Source organism: Octopus bimaculoides, chromosome 8 (assembly GCF_001194135.2).
Source record: "Octopus bimaculoides isolate UCB-OBI-ISO-001 chromosome 8, ASM119413v2, whole genome shotgun sequence".
NCBI classification, from domain to species: Eukaryota; Metazoa; Mollusca; class Cephalopoda; order Octopoda; family Octopodidae; genus Octopus; species Octopus bimaculoides.
This window is the reverse complement of record NC_068988.1, coordinates 74055069-74065459: the sequence shown is the minus strand read 5'-3', so window position 1 is coordinate 74065459 and position 10391 is coordinate 74055069. Positions and strand designations below refer to the sequence as shown.

The window sequence follows — 10391 nt, the reverse complement described above, 5'->3', positions numbered from 1 at the left end:
TTATAACATAGATAATTTTTCTTCTGAAATGCCACCTTCGGCCTCCAGGACGCATTGGTCGGCCCGAGGCTATAGTTGAAGACACTTGCTAGGGAACGGGGGAGGACCAGGACAATTCATACGATCCCAACCCGGGTTCAGTCCCACTGCATGGCACCTTGGGCAAGTGAATTTTCCGAGTCCTCTCTCTCCCCTACCCTCCGCTCGCCAGCGCGCATTTTTTTTTTTCATATTCGTTTACATGTTGTTTTTTACACCTATTACATTTTTTTTTCAAAATTTTGTATATTCGCAATCTACATAACACATATTCGTAGAAAATTTCATTAAAAAATATCCATTTTTCTGAAAGTTATGATCATCCAAAGTCGGCGCGGGGCAGAAATCTGTAGTTATGCCCAAATATTTTAGTCGTTATTTAGCTTGTTTGGAACACAAATTAACAGGTTTTTATTTAGATTTTAAAAACTGGAATTTTTTTTTTTATCATAGAACGAGCTATGGTCTAAGATTAAAAGAAAGCAGATATAAGAGAATTAAAAAATTAAGAGAAAGGGAGAAAAGGGTCAAGTCAGATGTAGGAATGGTACAGATGGAGAAGAAAAGTAAATATATGCGAGAGATTTATATAAATGAGAAACCTATCAATGATACATAATTACACATATAAGATGAAATAATGAGAGATGTAGAGAGATTGAGCAAACATTTCTTACAAGATTTCTGTATTTTGTTCTAATTAATAAATAGTTTCTTATGTTAATTACAGGAGTTGATTAGTTAGTATTAACAACGTACCGAAATTGTAAAACTACAACTTCACTGTTTACAGATTTAGTGATAGGGGAGGGGGCTGACGCAGCGGAAATGACGTTAATTATATAGGAAAAACTCACCTCCAATTACTTGAGAGTGTTATACAGGGTATTGTTTAATCATCACTAAGATTTGATCTAAACCAAATTTCCACATTTAATGGGAGACCTTGTGTTGAATCAAATTTTCTTGTTTGTTGACAGTTATATTACCAATAAAAACAGGCATAACTACATAAGTGAGCTTTTTCCTAATGTTGTTTCCTCATAATTTTCTGAAAAATGGTTATCTTTTATGAGATATTCTAAAAATACGTTTCATATACATTACAATTATATCGGAATTTGTTGGTGAAAAACTCTTTCGGGGTGAAGGAGGATGGGAGTTTCATATAATCCACACACCTTGACTTTGTTTCCCTTATACGTTTCGATAATATAGATTATAGTTGAGAGAAAAAAAATTGGGAGTTGTCACCCCTTTCCGTTATGGAATTTGTTTCATGAATATTTTTGATAAAATATTAAAAGAGCCATACCAACAAATTTATGTGTGTTTACTTTTTGTCAAATTATGCCGGTATCTCAGGAAATTTTCATTTTGGCATCTCTTCTGTTTGGCTGCCAAGATTTCAAACATCGAAGTTTATTGAAAAATTTAGAAGCTGCTATTTTGTGCGAGACTGCACATTTTGTCAACATCCTGAAAATAGCACATGTGTATTTAGATGAAACCGTAAACAAATGAATTACGCACGACATATAACCCCTCGTCATTTTTTGACTTTTTGGAATTTTCAGAAATTTTTTATGAATTTGTATTCTACACGCGAAGCCTATTTAGCTGTTAATTTTAACACACCTCACAACTACCTCAATGACAAAATTTTAAAAAACCAGAAAACAACACATCTTTTGTAGTTTTAATCATTCAGTTTGCATTTAATGCGATAAATAGCAGATTACAAATGAAATATTCCTCAAAATAACAAACTTAAAAGATGATCACTATAAAGTTTGGGACTGGTTAACGAAAACAAAAAAAAATCGGCCTGCTAGGTGTTAACAACTGTGTAGAAAAGGAATATGACAAAAAAAAAATTACGCAAACGAACCTGGGGTGAGGAGAGGATTTCGGAAAATTCACAAGATCCGATTTTTCCGTCATAACTTTCGGGAAAATGTATATATATTTACTATTAAACCTTAGGAGAGGCATTATGCCGGTAATAAACACTGGTTCGGTCCTTTATTTATTTATAAACAGTATTTAGTTTTTTTTGTTTTTGTTTTTTTTTTTGTTAAATCATTTCATTGCACTCTTGCAATCTCTTCAGTAACCCGTCTCTCCACTTCCATTTATTTTGAATGTATGATTCAGCATTGTTTTGAAATTGTCCGGTATGAGCATGTGAGTGTGTGCATGCTTGTATGTGTGTGTGCTTATATGTAAGCATGTGCGTCCATATGTGTGTTTGTTAAATTTCATTCATATCAGATAAGATAGAGACTTTAGGCTTGGTTTTGGTTTTCTCTCTGTTATTTTCTGTTTTCTTCGTAAATGCATCCTTTCATTTTCACGTTCCCGTTCTGTATTTTATGTGTGAACAAGATCCGCAACCATGGGTAATTGTAAGGCTTTTATCTGCTATTCAAAATTTGTCGTGTTTCAGTTATGAGGACCGACTCTTGTCATCGGGGTGTCTAGACAGGATTTCTATGCTAATCCGGGCGGAATTTTTCATTAAAAATTTTAAATTAAAATTAGAATCTGTGTTTTATTTTTTCCATATTCTTAATCTCCGTAGATTGATTGAAAAAAAAATTCGAAAAAAGTTAGTAAAAAAACCCACTTTTACTTTCACATGAATTACATTGTCATATTACTACGGGAAATTACTCTGAAAGAAATCTTTGCAGAAAGGTGAGTAGATTGATTACATATTGGATCTTTCTGATTTGGCGATAAATAAAAAGTGGCGCCCGCCAAATCAGAAAGATCCCAAAAACGTGGGATTCCATAAAAACAAACAGAAAGAACAAGTGGTACAATACCGACAAGATCTTTCTGATTTGGCGAGCGCCACTTGTTTTCTTAACGAAACACTTTCAAACTTGGGACACTGGTAGAATATGTCATAGGGTTTTAGGGTTAGGGTTATGAGTTAGGTTATGGCAAAAATACTCATAACCCTAAAACCCTAACCCTAACTCTAAAACCCTAAAGCTAAAACCAGTACAAACGCAGGAACGATGTAATAAATAACAGTACCGCTGATAGTTGTTGACAAACAACGGCACTAATTTTATTCAAGGGAAAAGATCCCATTACACCGCACAACGTTTTGCTGACAATCCATAGTAATTGTTTTCACCTCAATAGACGTCAGTGATTGGTTGAAATTACCGAAATACGACAATCTTATACATGAAATAACTTTGAATACAAAAGTTTTTATCTGTTGAAGGCCAAGGCCGTAGAATTGGGAGGGGTGGGGGTTGGGATATATATATATATATATATATATATATATATATATATATATATATATATGTTGGAAAGACTTCCGCCCGTCCCCCTCCTCCCATTGTCTCCCAAATTTGTTTTTTTTTTTGCCCAAAATCCACGTTTTCAGATACGGAGTTTCCAGAAAATTGCCAAAAATCGGCATTGTGAAATTCCTCCCCTCTTTCACCCCAACTTCTTCAATTTTGATTTTTTTCCCCAACACTAATCCTAAAACCCTAAAACTATAACCTTAATCCTAACCCTTACCCTAACCGTAAATGCAGAAATGTTTTGAAATTTTTGTCCGAATCATGATGTCCGTATTTTTCCACATATTGAGAAAAAAAAAAAAAGTTCTTAAAAAAAATTTTACAAAACTTTTTGGAAATTTTTTTCAGAATCTTAATCTCCATATTTTTCTGCATGTTTAGAAAAAAAAATTCTGATAAAAGTTTAAAATGAAGGGAATGGGGGTGGGGGTGGTAACTTAGAACTGTCGATTTTTGTCAATTTTTTTGCAGATTCATATTCCCCGTAGCCGAAAAGCGGGGTTTGTGTCGAAAAAGTACCCACTCTCCCTTCTTCTGACCCACTATCTACTATCTGTATCCTCACTTATGCTCATCTTCCTATACCTTGAGAGCTAGTTTGGCACTCCATCACCACCTTTATCTCCTTCCCAACTACATCTATCCATCCTATATATATGTGTTGTACCCATGTATCCCCTCTATAGCAAGACACCTACGTATGTCCCTCTATCATACTTTAGCCTTCAACACTTGGCATAAAGCCACCTCACCCTCTCAGATACTCCCCACCCCCACCCCACACGCTTAATAGCAGGAAACTTTTCCCTCTTCCCTGTTCTCTTTTCCTTTCTTGTAAGTTACTTGGCAACTTCACTAGTGCTGGTGACATGAAAAAAGCACCCGTTTCACACAGTAAAGTGGTTGGCATTAGGAAGGGCATCAGCCAGAGAAAGTATGCCAAAACTGACACCGGAGTGTGACATAACCTTGCAGTTTGCCAGATCTCATCAAACCATCCGTCCCATGCCAGCATGGAAAATGGATGTTGTTAATTGAGGATGATAATGATGATATGTATGACTTTACTCTAGAGCTGCTGCTGCTATTGCAAAATTTGAATTTTGTTTAGCTTTAACTGTGTCATTGTAAACCAGTGTATTGCCCTGTAGTGATTACAGCTGCCTGGTAGCACCATAGATAGAGAAGTGATAGAAGGTTGGGTGTTAGGGGAATGAGATTTTAGAAATGCATGATGGTGCAGAATGGATTACAAGCATAACTGGAATACTTTTAGGACATTATTTTTGCTATGGTTGACTGGTCTACTTGAGCACAGTGAATTACTCATCATCTCCATCTTCTGTCATCTCCTCTCAGTGAGGTTCAGCATCTTGAGATCAGCCTTCACTACTTCATCATATGTTTTCCTGGGCCTCCGTCTTCCACATGTTCCGTCCACTTCAAGCAGCTGGCAATTCTTTATGCAGTTATCCTTATTTATGCATTCCTGATCAAACCAGTGCAGTTGTCTCTGTTGCACACTACACTTGATTCCTCTTATGCCAAATTTTTCTCTCAGAATCTTAGCACATTGTCTTGCATGAACACTGATGTTGTACATTCAGCAGAGCATACTAATTTGATTTCTTTCTAGTCTTTGCATGTCTCCTGCATTCACAGCCCACATCTCACAACATCTATACATCTCCCATTCTTACTGTTGAACATTCCATCTTGTTTATATCTTTTGTTCTCCATTTGACACACACTTGTAACCCTTAAGTTAGAAAATCTGTTTGATATAAAAGCAGTATACAAACCAAAAAGTAATGTTTATTGCCACTTTAACATGGGTGTTCTCTAAGAACCAACAATACTGTTATTTTAACCCCAGGAAGACACCCCCCCCACCTTCCCTTCCCAAAGTGTTTCTCTTCTCTTCTTCATATTTCCTCTTCATACACTATGATTATCTTCCACTCCCCAATTCAGTCTTTGCTACTCTGCTCACTGTATCGTTGCTCTCCCTCCCTCATTCCCCTCTACATACCCAGATTCTACATGGGTACAACACATAGTCCTCACTACCCTGTTCACTATATTGGTGCCTCCCCCGTCCCCTCCCCCGTCCCCTCCCCCTTTATATACCCAGATTCTCACCAGTCACTGCATTCCCTCACCCACACTCCCGACTCCTTGGCAATACCCTGCCAGCATCTGCCACAATTCATCTCTCTCTTCCTAACTCTACCATCCCATCTATGCCCTGATCCCCATTCCTTGCAAGTATATCCTGGCACTTGCTGTCTCCTACTCTCTCTCTCTCATTTCCTTGCTCTCCTCTCTGGCTGAGTGATTATGTATCTCCTCTACAGTAACAAACCTCTTTCTGCTCTCATTCTTGATCACTCTGTCTCTCTCTTTCTCTTGTCTAGGTAACCATGTATCTCCTTTACAGCAGCACACCTCTTGTTAACTCCCACTCTCTCTCTCTCTCTCTCTCTCTCTAGGTTACTATTTCTGCCCTCATTCTTGTTAACTCTTGCTCTTTCTGTCCCTCTCTCTGTCTCTCACTCTCTGGCTGAGTAACCATGGACCTCCTCTACAGCAAGACATCGGTTTCTACCTGTCTGTCACACTCTAATCTTCCATCATCTGAAACATGATCACCTCCTCCAATACCCCCTCCCTTCTCAAAGGCTCTTTGTCTTGCAAAGTCACTTGGTGACCCCACCAGTGCAGGTGCCACTTAAAAAGCACCCAGTCCACACTATAAAGTGTTGGCATCCAGCTGTAAAAACCACGCCAAAACTGACCTCGCCTGTGTGAGCGCCATGTAAAAAGCACTAAGTCCACTCTGCTGAGTGATTGGTGTTAGGAAAGGCATCCATCTGTAAAAACCATGCCAAAACAGACTCAGAAGCATGGCGCAGATTCCTGCCTGGCCAGCTCCTGTCAAACTGTCCGACTCATACCAACATAGAAGGAGGACATTAAATGATGATGATGATGAGGAAGACATCCAGCTGGTTATTCAGTGCACTTTCACACTCAATATTCATTGCAAGCTTAAGAGAACTTCTGCCACCCTACTTTCTAACAGACTAGTTTGCTAGTTACAAGATCAGTGATTGTATGACACAGAATTTTCTATATGTTGCAAGCAAGGTCACACTAATGCTATGCCTGGCAAATGAGTGCCCACCACTGAAGTGATACAATAAGATTGAAATCTGGTGGTCTTGGAGGTAGAGTAGCAGGAGTTCTCTCCTGCTTGCAATGAATATTGAGTGCGAAAGTGCCCTGAATAACCAGCTGGAGGAGATGTCTTCCTGGGGTTAGAATCATAGTATCGTTGGTTCGTAGAGAACATTCACATTAAAATAGCAATAAACACTACATTGTACTTCACTTTTTTTTAAAATCTAGTGATAACTGAATATTTTATTTATTCCCAAGGAATTCAATACTTTCAATAATATTTTTATAACCAGTTGAAGTTTAGCCTTGATCTCCCTACTTCTCAACCCTATAGCCTCCCTCCTAATACATAACTCCTTCCTCATTGCACACCATGCCCAAAATTACTATACTAAACTGTTATTGTCTGTTAACTTTCTCTGTCTTGTTTACAACCCTCAAATGCTGCCCCACCACCTTTGGCTACCTGATAATTTTAACCTCTATTGGACCTCCACTACAATAGTGTTCTTGCCATTATACATATATGGTCTTCCTAATTTATCATTGAATCTCCCCTTCCCTAATTATTTCAGTATCCCTTATTCCTTCATATGCATCTGTATGTACAGGGTGTGTAAAATATTTGAGGACAGATTTATGTTTATAAGAAAAATGGATATATAATAAAGTAGTTGTATGCTGTCAACTTAATGTGACAGTCCCATGAACGGAATAATACAACTGCTATTTAGCCCTAGGAAGCAGCACCGCTTCCTGTCAGCCTTGACACATTTCCTGTGTCCTTATGTTTACAAGGGGGGAGATAAGCATCTCCACCCAGCTAAGCCTGCATCCAGAGACTAGTTTCTGAGTCATTGCTCGTCTTCAGTCTGGATTATTTCTATTTTTGAGAGATTTAGAAATCTATTATTTCTATTTTTGAAATCTGAATGTATTTCACTAGAATAATTATATGTTTACAAGAGCTAGATAGGCATCTCCAACTAACAAGCCATGCTACTCCAGGCTGAAACAAGCAATGACTCAGAAACTAGTCTCTGGATGCAGGCTTAGCTGGGTGGAGGTACTTATCTCCCCCTTGTAAACATAAGCACACAGGAAATGTGTCAAGGCTGACAGGAAGCGGTGCTGCTTCCTAGGGCTAAACAGCAGTAGTATTATTCCCTTCATGGGATTGTCACATTAATTTGACAGCATACAACTACTTTATCATATCACTACTGCATAAATCTCTCTGAGAGATTTAGAAAAGATATATAATAACAGATAATAACGTTATTTATCAAAAAATGCTATGAGGATAAAAATAATCCTTCTTTTCTATAATGTTATTCAATAAAGCCACCTTCAGCTTCAACAACTGCTTCTGTATGTGATCTAAATCATCTACATGCTCAAATCAAGTAGTCCTGGTTCATTTTGGACATTACTATTGCAGCTTTCAAAGAATCTTTGGTATTATGGGTGTCTTCATTGACCTCTCTCAACAACGCTCCACATGTAATAGTCCATTGGATTGAGATCTGGGGAATTAGGAGGCCAAATGTTAGAAGTTATGTGATCATGGAAATTTTCAGCCATCCATTCCTGTGTTACTAGAGCCATGTGTGATAGTGCAGAGTCTTACTGAAACACATATAGCCTTCCATTGCATACACTGTCTATCCAGGGCTTAACAATTATTTCCAGGACCTCAATGTAGGCGGCAGAGTTAACTCTAAGACCTTGTGAAAAGAAGTAAGGAGGCATCACATGTCCTTCGTTGCTGACAACCCCTAAAACTATAACAGTTGCAGGAAATTTTGTGTGCATAACACTTGGAACTTCAGAAGGGTCTGCAGATAACCATCTGTCATTTCTTCTGTTAACTTTTTGATCTTGGTCGAAGTTTTTTTCGTTTGAGAAAAACCAAATCAAATCTTCTGCTAGATTTTGCAGTTTGTTTAAGAGCCTTTTAGATCTGATGTAGTGATTTTCTTTTGCTTTATCTGACAAATCCACCTTTTCTCATCATATAAGGCTTATATCTGATGTCTTCATGAACAACATTTCTGACTGTTCCTTCTGACACATGGAGATCTTTTGCAATTGACCCCATGGACTTTCTGGGATTGTAATCAATGGTCTGTTGAACTTGCTGGATAAATTCAGGTGTTCTGATGATTTCAGAGTGTTTAGAATGCTTTTTATGCTTTGATACTGGTGATATATTTCCATCTTCCTTACAAACTTTGTTGATGAAAATCTGGTAACTTTTAAAAATCAAGATATTTCTAAATAGCTATGCTTAGCCTTTATAACCACAATAACATAACAGCATGCGTCTTCATTTCTTGAGTAAGCTGAGGGTCTGTCATTATTATTTTCTGAAGCAAAAATTATACAGAGTTAGCAAAAAATGCAGCAATGACCCCAAAAGGTATGTCCTCAAATGCCTTACGTACCATGTATGTGCACTTTTGCTTGTGTGTGTGTGTGTGTGTGTATGTATATATATGTATATATATATGTGATTAATGAGAGACACAGAAGATGGAAGATACAAGGATGTTTATTGATGACTACAATTGTTTTGACCCGTCTACCAGGTGTATACCACACAATTTATTAACTAATAGTAATATATATATATATATATATATATATATATATATATATATATATTATTTAATAGACACAGTACATGATTCTATATGCTACTAATAGTTTCTTATGCTGAGAACATGCCAAATAATGAATTAAAATCAGGTTTGTGTTGGGATGTTACACATGTTATAATTCATTATTTGGCATGTTCTCAGCGTAAAGAAACTATTAGTAGCACATAAAACAATGTAGTTTGTCTATTAAATTATATTTGTCTCTCATCAGATGGAGTACTTTTTTTTGTTGATCTTACCATCATGGACCAGTACATTATATATATAATATATATATATATATATAACTTGGACTTCTCCCTTTGACCTTTCCATATAGCTTTAATATTAGCACCTCTGATGCGATGAACTGATCCTGTATATACAAATTTATATGATCTAAATATCACTGGATATGTTTTGCTTCAATGTGTATATTTGCCTCTCATATCAAAATATTTATTTTACATACATGTTTTTATGAAGCATTTAATGGATTGAAATTCTACTTTTCATATATGAACTGAAAACCCTGAATTTTCTCTCAAATTCAGAATTTTGTCTGAAAAATCTTCCATAATGTTCCAATAGCCTAATTAACTTTGAGCACTAAATAGTTGTGCTATATATAGAGTATAATTCTCCATATCTGTTTCATATATATATATATATATATATATATATATATATATCACTATTACCATCCTATATTGTATGAGCGTAAATGTGATATCTGTGTATATATATTTAATATGAATAGAACCGAGTACTAAAGCACCACATCTGTTTTAATGGTAACTAATGAGAGTTTACTGACATTGTGTTAGCTAACATATCATAATTAAGCAGACTTATGTAAATGAATATATATATTTAGTTTGATATAATTATGTTGATGTAGGCATACATACACCTGCGAATAGTTATCACTGTAAGTACTACCTCTGTATTGATATAAGTATCTGTAGGTATGGGTGTGTGTGTGTGTATGTATATGCACATAAGGATGTATCTATATGTGTTCTTATTGTTATTGTTATTGTTGTTATAATTACTATAAATACACCTCCTGTATTTATTTATGTATTTATTTGTTAGTATATATAGGTGTGTATGTTTACATATATAGATGTACTTATTGGTGGGTGTATAGATGTGTGTGTGTGTGTGTATGCATATGTATGTGTGTATG

At 36.3% G+C, this 10391-nt stretch overlaps 1 protein-coding gene across 3 annotated transcripts in view; it reads right to left on the bottom strand.

The window, feature by feature from the left end:
• LOC106871807 (zinc finger protein OZF) overlaps positions 1-1284 on the bottom strand; it is a 14393-nt gene extending 13109 nt beyond the window's left edge. For 2 of the 3 annotated variants that reach the window (XM_052970177.1, XM_052970178.1), the window contains exon 1: positions 717-839. The gene's annotated coding sequence lies outside the window, so the exon portion shown is untranslated. Of the gene's footprint in view, positions 1-716; positions 840-896 lie in introns of those variants that run through there. The other variant, XR_008264766.1, reaches the window with a different exon arrangement.
• Between the last annotated feature and the right edge of the window lie 9107 nt (positions 1285-10391).